This window comes from Dendrobates tinctorius, unplaced genomic scaffold (assembly GCF_039654945.1).
Source record: "Dendrobates tinctorius isolate UK_male_01 unplaced genomic scaffold, ASM3965494v1 ptg000070l, whole genome shotgun sequence".
NCBI classification, from domain to species: Eukaryota; Metazoa; Chordata; class Amphibia; order Anura; family Dendrobatidae; genus Dendrobates; species Dendrobates tinctorius.
In genome coordinates, this window is record NW_027361738.1 from 68,338,831 (window position 1) to 68,351,743 (window position 12,913).

At 46.3% G+C, this 12,913-nt stretch overlaps 1 long non-coding RNA gene across 3 annotated transcripts in view; it reads right to left on the minus strand.

Annotated features, from left to right (window-relative positions):
• Positions 1-12,913, minus strand: part of LOC141095655 (uncharacterized) — a 244,238-nt gene that overhangs the window by 195,500 nt on the left and 35,825 nt on the right. For 2 of the 3 annotated variants that reach the window (XR_012233443.1, XR_012233442.1), the window contains one exon: positions 4,103-4,463. The exons of the other annotated variant lie outside the window; for it this stretch is intronic. This is a non-coding gene — a long non-coding RNA (uncharacterized lncRNA). Of the gene's footprint in view, positions 1-4,102; positions 4,464-12,913 lie in introns of those variants that run through there. 3 annotated transcript variants of the gene reach the window in all.

The following is a 12,913-nucleotide window of genomic DNA, read 5'->3' on the forward strand; positions in this document are numbered from 1 at the left end:
GTTTCATCCCCAGACCAATGGACAGACTGAGAGAACAAACCAGACCTTGGAGTCTTATTTGAGATGTTTTATATCTGCTGATCAGGATGATTGGGTCTCACTTTTGCCCTTGGCTGAATTTGCACTGAACAATAGAACTAGTTCTGCCACTTTGATGTCACCCTTTTTCTGTAATTTTGGGTTTCATCCTTGATTCTCTTCAGGGCAAGTGGAATCTTCGTCCTGCCCAGATGTGGACACGGTGGTTAAGAGAATGCAGCAGATATGGGACCAAGTGGTGGATAAGTTGTCACTCTCTCAGGAAAAGGCCCAGCGATTTTCCAACCGGCATAGGACCATTGGTCCCCGGTTTAAAGTGGGTGATATGGTTTGGTTGTCGTCTAAGAATATTCCTATGAAGGTTGCATCTCCTAAATTTAAGCCAAGATTTATTGGTCCTCATAAGATTTTGGAAATTCTTAATCCTGTTTTGTTTCGATTGGCTCTTCCAGTTACGTTCAAGATTCATAACGTATTTCACAAATCTCTGTTGAAGAGGTTTGTTGAGCCAGTGGTTCCTATGGCAGCACCTCCTGACCCTGTGTTGGTCGAAGGCAATGTGGAATATGAGGTAGAGAAAATATTGGATTCTCGTTTGGTTAGACGGAGACTCCAGTATTTGGTCAAATGGAAGGGTTATGGTCAGGAGGATAATTCTTGGGTCTCTGCCTCCGATATTCATGCCAATAGATTGGTTCGTGCTTTTCACCGGGCCCATCCTGATCGGCCTGGTGGCGTGGATGAGGGTTCGGTGACCCCTCCTCAAGGGGGGGTACTGTTGTGAGTTCATTCTCTGGTTCTCCTTCTGAACTCCCTCTGGTGGTGTCGGGAGGTGGTGCGGCTGGTTTGATCGGTGGAGATCTGCCACCTGAGGATGGGGATGATGATTGGATCTCGGGATTCTCAGATTGGATTTAACACAGCCGACGCCCTATTCAGTTGCCGGTGATTCCTTCTGGCTTGTCAGCTCTTGGTTTTCAGCTCTGTTCCAGTCATCTAAAGCTAAGTTTTTCTGCTAATGTTCACACTTGATTTTGTTGGTCTATTCAGTTTTTTGGTGTGGTCAGCCAGCCCCTGCTGGGGGCTGAGCTGAATTTCCACTCTTATTTTTCAGTATTTTGCCAATTGGCTTTTTGTCCCTTACTAGTTCGGTCTCTTTTTGCTCTGTCTCAGAATATTTCAGAGTGCTGATATAGTGGGAGAAGTCTAGTGACTTCAGGGCTAATTTTGCTATCAGAAGTGTTTGACATTATTTTTGTAGGGTTTTTTGCAGGTTGCAGACAGTATCTTTCCTTTCCTTTCCTGTCTAGTTAGTTTGGGCCCCATCATTTGCTCAGCCTATTTTCCTGCCTGTGTTTATACCTTCATCTTGTTTCACCGTCAATACATGTGTGGGGGCTATCTATTCCTTTGGGGTCTGCTCTGGGGCAGTTAGTTTTCCCTTTTCTTGCTTTAGGCTCATGTAGTTCTCCGGCCGTGACGAGGCGTCTAGGAACATCGTTGGCACGCTCCAAGGCTACTGCTAGTTGTGTGGTAAGATCAGGGTTCTGCAATCTGTATAGTTACCAACCTCTCTGGTTTTCTGGGGCTTAGCTTGTTTTGCTTTTTTTTCTCCTCTGTGACCCATTCATAACAGTATCCGTTCGGCTGGGCCCAGCCGGTGAGGAGTTTTTGGAGTGTTTGGGTGTTCCTTCGCCCCGGTGTAGAAGGGGCAAAGCAGGCCCCAGGAGAGTCCCCCAACGTCGGGGCTGCCCCTCTAGGAGGCGAGGTAGTGACCGTCGGGGACCTTGACGTACAGGCCACAGCCGCGGTCAGCAGCGGGGCAGTGGTGGCCGCAGATGTCAGCGGACGGGCCGCAGCCGTGGTATGGAGCAGGGCAGAGGCGGCCGCGGGTCTCAGCGGATGGGCCGCAACCACGGTATGGAGTGGGGCAGAGGCGGCCACGGGTGGTGCTGTGTCTCTTCCCCACGTCACTCGGTACTGTCCTCTCTCTGGATTAGGTGAGCCCCTGTCCTGTCTCTCTGGCTCTGGCAGGCGCTGGCTTCCTCTTGCTCTCCAGTGCCACCTAGACTTCTCCTTCCTGCCTCTCATCTCTCTCTCCGTTGAGTGCTGCTTACTGGCCTCTGGTGCCTCTTTTATTGTCGCCCCGCCCCCACACTTTCTGGAAGAGTCTCTGTCCCATCCTGTAACTGCTTCCCCCGGGAACAGATTCTCTGGGAACCTAGGTGACAGTCCCCTTAGTTCCGGCCCGGTTATGCAGCGGGCTCTTATCCTGGAGCTCCATCTCCTACACCATCATGCTATATATGGAGGATTACAGGTGTGAGACCATCATACTATATATGGGGGGTTACAGGTGTGGGTCATCATGCTATATATGGGGGATTACAGGTGTGGGACCATCATACTATATATGGGAGATTACAGGTGTGGGTCATCATACTATATATGGGGGATTACAGGTGTGGGACCATCATACTATATATGGGGGATTACAGGTGTGTGTCATCATACTATATATGGGGGATAACAGGTGTAGGACCATCATACTACAGTGCTATGCAAATTAATTGGGACAAAGCATTTTTTTTAAGTAAAATCGTAAGTTGGTTACCAGTCAGTGATTCAAACCAGTTTTAACTGCTTTGAACAGGCACTCACACCTGTTCAAAGCAGTTAAAACTGGTTTGAATCACTGACTGATAACCAACTTAAAATTGTACTTAAAAAAATGCTTTGTCACAATTAATTTGCACAGCACTGTATACTGTATATGGGGGATTACAAGTGGGGGACCATCATACTGTATATGGGGGATTACACGTGTGGGGCCATCAAACTATATATGCGGGATTACAGATGTGGGGCCATCATATTATACAGTGGGGCAAAAAATATTTAGTCAGTCAGCAATAGTGCAAGTTCCACCACTTAAAAAGATGAGAGGCGTCTGTAATTTACATCATAGGTAGACCTCAACTATGGGAGACAAACTGAGAAAAAAAAATCCAGAAAATCACATTGTCTGTTTTTTTTCACTGTATATGGGGGATTGCATGTGTGGAACCATCATGCTATATATGGGGGATTCCATGTATGGAGCCATTATATTATGTGCAGAGCTGTATGGGGGATTATAGGTGGAACCATCATACTATATGTAGAGGATTACATGTTGGGCCATAATTCTATATACCCCACCCCATATTACTAAAGCCCCGCCACTGCCCCACACCACTACACCCTGCCGGGCCATAGAAAAATGGTCTTGCTTGAAGCTGTTCCCTGTTGCAAAAAAGGTTGGGGACCACTGTTCTAACCATAAGAGCTTACACTCTACAGAAAAGAGGAACCCACTCACCATAAAAGCTCACATTCTACAGGAAAGAGGACCCTGCTGACCATAAAAGTTTACACTCTACAGGAGAGAGAGGACCCTGCTGACCATAAGAGCTTACACTCTACAGGAGAGAGAATGGACCATGCTGACCATAAGAGCTTACATTCTACAGGAGAGAGACTTATCCAGTGAATCTGGGGATGGAAATTTACTCTGCTGTACAATCTGTGCTACACTGGGAACCACTGGTCTGAGACTGCTCAGGTCCTGACCACCACTGTGCCAGGTATGATAACCTGCTAGATGTCATAGCTGCACGGCATTAATCCTTTCGTGCCAGAGCCTGTTTTCACCTTCGTGACCAGGCCAATTTTTTCAATTCTGACCACTGTCAATTTATGAGGTAATAACTCTGGAACACTGTAATGTATTCCACTGATTATGAGACTGTATTCTAGTGACATATTGTACTTCATGGTAGTGGTAAAATTTGTTCGATATAACTTGTGTTTATTTCTCAAAATATCAGAAATTTGGTGAAAATTTTCAAAACTTTGCAGTTTTCAGACTTTTAATTTATGTCACACAAAATAATTAATAAATAACATTTCTCACATGTTTACTGTTACGCCCACAGGGCGTGAAGATGTATAGTGGACCCACTAGACCGCTGATGGTGCAGTGGTAGCTGTATACCCGATACACAAGAGACAGGAGAAGAGCTTCAAATAAACTAAGGATGTTTATTAAATGAAGCAAACAAATGGACAAGGTGCCTGAGGGAAGAACTCTCTGGACCACGACACAGAACCACGTAGTGGAGCACCGGGCAAGGTGTACCCCTATACAGGGCTCCCCCGTCGCAACCCCAGATGACCATAATGCTGCGATGCCCGGACCAGAGGGACGACCCATACAGACCGTATAGAGGAGGTGGTGAGAGACCTGGAAGGTCTGAGTAAACACAGGCTGATCTAGCTTGCGATGGTAACTGGATGATTCCAAGAGGAGAGCCTTGGTCAGTCTGGGGTAGGAACTGGAGTGTCCAGAGGGATCCAGGAGCGGGAACTGCCAGCAGAGGATTCTGAGGAGACAGAGATATTAGAATATTGCAATAGCCTTTAGAACGCAGAGCAAAGCAGAGTGTGGCCTGAGTGGGAGGCAGCGATCCCACAGAATGAACACATTGTTCAGGCAACTCCCTCTTGAGGGAGGATGCCTTTTATGCACCGAGCATCACAGCACAGACAACCCTAATAGACAACAGGTGCCCTGCTGTTTTAATAATGTGCAGGAAGCGGGGCGCGCCTCCTAAGAGCATAACCAGGAGACCTGCCAAGAGGATGCAAGTTCTTAGCAGAGAAAGGAGCCGCTGATTGTCTGGAGCCACGGACAGGGTGTGTAGTAGCAGTGGAGCTGCGAGATAGGCGCCGGTCTCCCTGCGCAGCAGAGACCGTGCCTGCGGCTGAGGGCATGACAGTTACTTTAGATCAGTGGACCACTACTATTCTCCATCTACACCTTTGGCTTGGGACAGCTCATAGAATCCCACGGTTTGCAGTATCACCTCTATGCCGATGACACGCAGATCTACCTATCTGGACCCAACCTCTGCGCTGTCTTTCAAACCACATATCCAAGCCCTCGCCTCCTCCTGCCTCAAACTCAAAAATATTTCCCGGATCCACTCCTTCCTCAACCACGAAACCATAAAAACACTAGTGCATGCGCTTATCATCTCACGCCTTGACTACTGCAACGTCCTACTCTCTGGCCTCCCCTCTAGCGCTCTGGCTCCACTCCAGTCCATCCTACACTCTGCTGCTCGACTAATCCACCTGTCTCCCCCTATTCCCCAGCCTCCCCCCTATGCTAGGCCCTTCACTGGCTTCCTATTGCTCAGAGGCTCCAATTCAAAACCCTAACCATGACATACAAAGACATCCACAACCTGTCTCCTCCATACATCTGTGATATGGTCTCTAGGTACCTACCCGCACGCAACCTTCGATCATCTCAAGATCTTCTACTCTACTCCCTCCTTATCTCTTCTTCCCACAACCGCATACAAGACTTCTCCCGTGCTTCCCCCATACTCTGGAACTCTCTGTCGCAACACATCAGACTCTCACCATCAACGGAAACCTTCAAGAAGAATCTGAAGACCCACCTCTTCCGTCAAGCCCACAGCCTGCAATGATCCTCGGTCTACTGAACCACCGCACGACCTGCTTTACCCTCTCCTACTGTATCCTCACACATCCCTGTAGACTGTGAGCCCTCGCGGGCAGGATCCCCTCTCCTTATGTAATTGTGTGTCCCTTGTCTTACACATGTTTATTGTACCTGTCTATATTTCCCCTTTTCACATGTAAAGCGCCATGGAATAAATGGCGCTATATAAATGCATAATAATAATAATCAGTGGAATTTTTAAAACATTATTTTTTGGTTAGGAAGTTAGAAGGGTTAAAAGTTGATCAGCAATTTTTCATTTTTAAAAAAAATTTACAAAACCATTTTTTTACAGACCACATTATATTTGAAGTGACTTTGAGGTGCCTATATGACAGAAAATACCCAAGTGATGCCATTCTAAAAACTGCACCCCTCAATGTGCTCAAAACCACATTCAATAAGTTTATTTACCCTTCAAGTGCTTCAGCAGAATGAATGGAATGTGAAAGGAAAAAAATTAAAGTTTTACGTTTTCCTACAAAAATGTTACTTTAGCCCCAATTTTTTCATTTTCACAAGGGAAACAGGAGAAAATGCACCATAAAATTTGTTGTGTGATTTGTCCTGACTCAGAGTATGCTGATACCCCATATGTGGAAGAAAGCTACTCTTCGGGTGCACGGCAGGGCTCGGAAGGGAAGGAGCACCATTTAAGTTTTGTAATGCAAAACTGGCAGGAAATGAGACATTTGGAGAGCCCCTGAGGTGTCTAAACTTTGGAAATCCCTAACAAGTGACCCCATTTTGGAAACTAGACCCCTCAAGAAATTTATTTATAGGTCTGGTGAGCACCTTGAACCCTCAGGGCGGTCACAGAATTTTATAATGTTGAGCCATGAAAATTAAAAAACACATTTTTCCCACAAAAATTCTATTTCAGTCCCAATTTTTTTTTTCCCAAGGGTAGCAAGAAAAAAATTGTGTTATTTCTCCTGACTATGTACTCAATATCCCATATGTGGTGGAAAACTACTGTGTGAACATGGCAGGGCTTGGAAGGGAAGGAGCACCATTTAACTTTTGGAATGCAAATTTGGCTGGAATCAATAGCGGATGCCATGTTGCATTTGGAGAGCCCTTGAGGTGCCTAAACAATGGAAACCCCCAACAAGTGACCCCATTTTGGAAACTAGACCCCTCAAGGAGTTTATCTAGATGTCTTGAGGAATCCATATGCTGGTGTGATTGTTAGCGTGGGTTGTCAGGAGCCGGAATCTCCAAGAGTGGACCCTCTGGGCCATGGCACCGAGGGGCCCTGGGCGAGCTGCCAAGTGGAACCGACCCCTATACAGGGACCGTTAGGAGCAGTCCCAGGGGTTTGAGTACCACAGTAGCCGGTACCGAGAGGGGCGGCTCATAATGGACTGGAGTAGGAGTGTGGGACTGAAGCATAGACTGCAAGGCTGGAATATGGAGAGGTGGCTGGAGCGGAACACAGGAGACAGGACTGGAGTAGGACTGTAGGAGTGTGGATAGCTGGATGGAGCAGGAACACCGAAGGCAGGACTGTAGTAGGATGGCACAGGAACGCTGGTGCAGGACTGGAGTAGGATGTAACTGGGACACAGGAACACAGGAACAGGACTGGAGTAGGAGGAACCGGAACGCTGGAGCAGGACTGGAGTAGGATGGAGCTGGAACACAGGAACAGGACTGGAATAGGAACAGGAATGCTGGAGCAGGACTGGAGTAGGATGGAACTGGAGCACAGGAACAGGACTGGAGTAGGAAGGAACAGGTACGCTGGAGCAGCAGGACTGGAGTATACTGCAGGGAACACGGGAGACAGGGCTGCGAAGCTGCTGTAGGAAACACCGCGGACGGAACCGAGAGGCTGCAGAGAGCTCAGGAGGAAGCAGGGCCCAGTGTGCAAGGTAACACAATGATCAGGCGCCTCCCTCAGGGGGAAGCGGCCTGATATAGCCTCGTCTGGTCTGCCATTGGTCCAAAGGTGCTTCCGGGTCAGGGCACAGCCAGAGCACAAGAAGCAGCAGGGAGGCGCGGCCGCGGCCTATGGTGCATGCGCATTGCATGCAGGGATGGCGTCGGCCACGAGCCCGTCAGAGGTGACCGCTGTGGCTGTCGGGTGGAGAGAGGCTGCGGCGTGGGAACGGAGACCGGCTGTGGCGTGGGAGCGGATACCGGCTGCGACGTGGGAAGGGAGGCCGGGTGAGTATGACGGAGCGGTGTAACAGTGATGATCATCTTGATACCACAGGTGCCTCACAGAATTTTAAAATATTGGGATGTGAAAATTAAATTATGGTTTTTTTCATGAAAAAATTGATTTATGGGTGGCATGGTGGACAACATCTGCAATGAGTTTGTATGTTCTCCCCGTGTTTGCGTGGGTTTCCTCCGGGATCTCCGGTTTCCTCCCACATTCCAAAAACATATTGATAAGGAATCTAGATTGTAAGCCCCATTGGGGACAGTGCCAATTATGTCTGTAAAGCGCTGTGGAATTAATGGCGCTATATAAATGAATAAAATAAATAAATTTAATCTCAAATTTCTCACTTTCACAAGGATAAAAGCAGAAAATGGACCCCACAGTTGATACGACTGTGCAATTTGTCCTGAGTACTCCAATACCCCATATGTGGTTGGAAACTACATTTCAGCCACAGTGCAAAGCTCAGAAGGGCCATATTGGGGAACAGATTTTGCTGGAATGGTTTGTGAGTGACATGTCACACCGTCAGAGCCCCTGAGTTTGCAGAACAGCAGAAACCCCCAAAAGTGATCTCATTTTACAACCTATTCCCTTGAATGAATTCATCTAATGGTGCAGTGAGCATTCTGATACCACAGGTGTTCCATATAATTTTATACTATTGTACCATTGGGCAGTGAAGACAAAATAATTACATTTTTACTGCTAAAATGTTGTTATAACCTCAGATTTTGCATTGGAAAATAGGTAGATTAAATGGTCACTAGACCAATAGATGAATTCACAGACAGGTGTCATTTACATAATGTGATCACTTCAGGGGATATTGTGCTGTTCTGGCACCAAAATGAGGTCACTTCAGGGGGGATTCTGCTGTTCTGGCACCTTGCAGATCTGCTAAGTGCCAGAACTGTAGAATTTGCCCTGAAGTGACCCCATTTTGGAAATCAAACCCCTCTGGGAATTCATCAATGGGTGTAGTGACTATTTTCACTCCATAAATGATTTCAAGAAACAAGCACGTATTGGAAGTTTTAGAAATTGCAAATATGCCATTTTAGTGCCCAATATATTGTGCCCAGCTTGTGTCTCTGGAGACATCCCCCTACCTCCCCCCGCAAAAATTGGTTGGCCTTCATCTGCACTTGCTTCATCTGGCTTCATGGGAGCGATCCAGTAATGTTCAGGTACAGATTGCACTTGATGTGGTCATGCTCTTAGGAGGCCGTAATGGCACAGTATTTATTATAAATGTAGAGTAGGACCCCCCACATGAGATTGCCTTGGCGCGGCGGGGTGGCTCAATTGAATTGATCAATTTTTTTGCTAAATATCTCATTTTTGAATACAGCTGGATATTATGTGCATATGCACTTCAATTTATGCGTTCTAACCTTAAGCAGTGCTGGCTTCCCCCCCTATTTTCTTGTTGTTGGTTTGTGGCTCACCACCACTGTTGCCGTGCACGCTTGGCTATGTCCGCTATAATTTTTCTGTGTTCATTGTGATGGATCTAGGCTGCTGTGCACACACACGGCAGCCCCGCCCTGCCCCAAGATTTATTTAATTGTGCACCTGTGTCTGGGCCAACATCACCCTTCATCTATGTTTGCTGGTCGGGCAATGTGTGGAGGTCAATCCTGATATGTCTGTGTTCAGACTTGGATGGCCTTCATCTGCACTTGCTTCATCTGGCTTCATGGGAGCGATCCAGTAATGTTCAGGTTCAGATTGCACTTGATGTGGTCATGCTCTTAGGAGGCCGTAATGGCACAGTATTTATTATAAATGTAGAGTAGGACCCCCCACATGAGATTGCCTTGGCGCGGCGGGGTGGCTCAATTGAATTGATCAATTTTTTTGCTAAATATCTCATTTTTGAATACAGCTGGATATTATGTGCATATGCACTTCAATCTATGCGTTCTAACCTTAAGCAGTGCTGGCTTCCCCCCCTATTTTCTTGTTGTTGGTTTGTGGCTCACCACCACTGTTGCCGTGCACGCTTGGCTATGTCCGCTATAATTTTTCTGTGTTCATTGTGATGGATCTAGGCTGCTGTGCACACACACGGCAGCCCCGCCCTGCCCCAAGCTTTATTTAATTGTGCACCTGTGTCTGGGCCAAAGTCGCCCTTCATCTATGTTTGCTGGTCGGGAAATGTGTGGAGGTCAATCCTGATATGTCTGTGTTCAGACCTGGTTGGCCTTCATCTGCACTTGCTTCATCTGGCTTCATGGGAGCGATCCAGTAATGTTCAGGTACAGATTGCACTTGATGTGGTCAAGGGGAACCAGGGGAAGGGGAACCAGGGGAAGAGTCTTGAGGAGATCATTTGCATATTCCCAGTGCCTTCTGGGATAAGTGAAGAGTCTCCGCGAGCTCCTTGATCACTGGGTTTTGGCCGTTGCAGCTGAAAAGAGGACATCGGAAAACCAGGGGAAGAGTCTTGAGGAGATCATTTGCATATTCCCAGTGCCTTCTGGGATAAGTGAAGAGTCTCCGCGAGCTCCTTGATCACTGGGTTTTGGCCGTTGCAGCTGAAAAGAGGACATCGGAAAACCAGGGGAAGAGTCTTGAGGAGATCATTTGCATATTCCCAGTGCCTTCTGGGATAAGTGAAGAGTCTCCGCGAGCTCCTTGATCACTGGGTTTTGGCCGTTGCAGCTGAAAAGAGGACATCGGAAAACCAGGGGAAGAGTCTTGAGGAGATCATTTGCATATTCCCAGTGCCTTCTGGGATAAGTGAAGAGTCTCCGCGAGCTCCTTGATCACTGGGTTTTGGCCGTTGCAGCTGAAAAGAGGACATCGGAAAACCGCGCGTTTTTAAGAAATCTCAATATGGAAGAGGCCAGGAGCCATTTGGTGAGCTGCATTTCTTGCTACATGTTCACAGACTTACCGGTGGAAAAGCCAAACTTCACATGCCACAAATGCAAGCTTGTATCCCTGTTGGAGGAAAAGTTGCAAAATCTCAAAGAGAAGTTAGCTACGTTGAAGACCATTAAGGAAGGTGAAGAGTTCTTAGACAGAGCAGAATTATCTCTTCATGTTACAGGAAGAGAAGAAATTCGAAGTACACCTGAAGAAACAGAGGAATGGAGACATGTGACCCAGAGAAGCAGGAGGATCAGGAGGCAGTCAGCACCCATACTTCTCAGTAACCAGTACCAGGCTCTTACACAGGAGAGCGATGAAGAAATACATCAGGATAAGACTTTGCCCACAAACAGCAACCTTGTACGCCTTCAGAGTCCTCCTGGATGGAGAAAGAAAAATGTTGTGAAGAAGAAACGGAGAGTGGTGGTCATGGGGGATTCCCTGTTGAGAGGAACAGAGGCCGCTATCTGCAGACCGGATATAACTTCAAGAGAAATGTGCTGTCTTCCAGGTGCAAAAATTAAAGATGTGACTGACAGGATATCAGGACTCTTCAGACCTACAGATGACTACCCATTCCTGCTACTACATGTGGGGACAAATGACACTGCCAGAAACGACCTGGAAACCATCTGCAGAGACTTTGAAGACTTAGGCAAGAAAGTGAAAGAACTGGGAGCGCAGGTGGTCTTCTCTTCCATCCTCCCAGTGGATGGCCATGGAACAAGGAGGTGGAATAAGATTCTGCAGGTGAACAACTGGCTACGTCGATGGTGCCGTCAGCAACGATTTGGATTTATGGATCATGGAGTGAATTACTTTTACGATGGACTACTTGCTAGAGATGGGGTGCACCTTACGAAGACTGGAAAACATGTATTTGGAAGTCGCCTTGCTACACTTGTAAGGAGAGCTTTAAACTAGAACAACATGGGAAGGGAAGCAAAAGACCTGAAAAAGCCATACATCTGAAAAATGCTATTGAGAACTCTGCTATTAGAAGTGGAAAGGAAGAACAAAGACAAAAGAATCTAAATAATAAAAATATTGGAGAAAGAGAAACCAATCACAAACTAAAATGTTTCTATACTAATGCACAAAGCATGGGCAACAAACAAGGAGAATTGGAACTACTAACACAGGAAAAGAAATATGATGTCATTGGAATCACTGAAACTTGGTGGGACAATACACATGATTGGAATACAAGACTAGAAGGATACAACTTATTTTCAAGAAACAGACTTGATAAACGAGGAGGAGGTGTCGCATTGTATGTTAGAAACGCGTATATCTGCACAGAGATTGAAGCTTCAGAGACTGGGAGTACTGTGGAAACTGTTTGGGTAAGAATACAAGGACAGAACAATGGAAAGGACACCATTGTAGGCATTTACTACAGGCCGCCTGTGCAAGCTGAAGATATGGATGAACTCTTTATGCATCAAATGGCCAAGTTCTCCAAAAAATATGACATAGTTGTCATGGGAGATTTCAACTATCCAGACATTTGTTGGGAATCTCTCTCAGGCAAAACTAACAGGTCAAGGAAATTCTTATCCTCTCTTGCTGACAACTTTATCTTCCAAAAGGTAGGGGAGAAAACAAGGGGAACTGCTACCTTGGATCTAATCCTTACAAACAGGGAGGAAATGGTTGAGGAGGTAAAAGTGGCTGGGACCCTAGGAGGTAGCGACCATGCTATTTTAGAATTTTGGATAACTAGAGGAGGAAGACCTGTGAAGACTCAGACGTCAAGGTTAGATTTCAGAAAGGCAGATTTTAAGGGATTCAGAAAGAGAATTGGAGGGATCCAATGGCTGGATATCCTTAAAGACAAAAATGTCCAGGAAGGATGGGAAATCTTGAAAAATGAAATTCTCAAAGCACAATTGTTAACAATTCCAAAAAGAGGGAAGAATAGGAAGCATTTAAGGAAGCCAGGATGGATGAACACAGAACTTAAGCACATGCTAAAAAGGAAGAAAAAAATGTTTATAAAATGGAAAGAGGGAGGCATATCTAAAGAAGAATATAATGCTGTCTGCAGAACCTGCAGGGAACAAATCAGATTAACTAAAGCTGACAATGAATTGAGGCTTGCAAGAGATGTCAAAAGCAATAATAAAGGATTTTGGGGATATGTCAAAAGTAAAAGAAAAGTCAAAGATGCTATAGGATTTTTACAGGATGAAAATGATGAAATGGTAAGACAGGATGTTGAGAAGGCCGAACTTTTA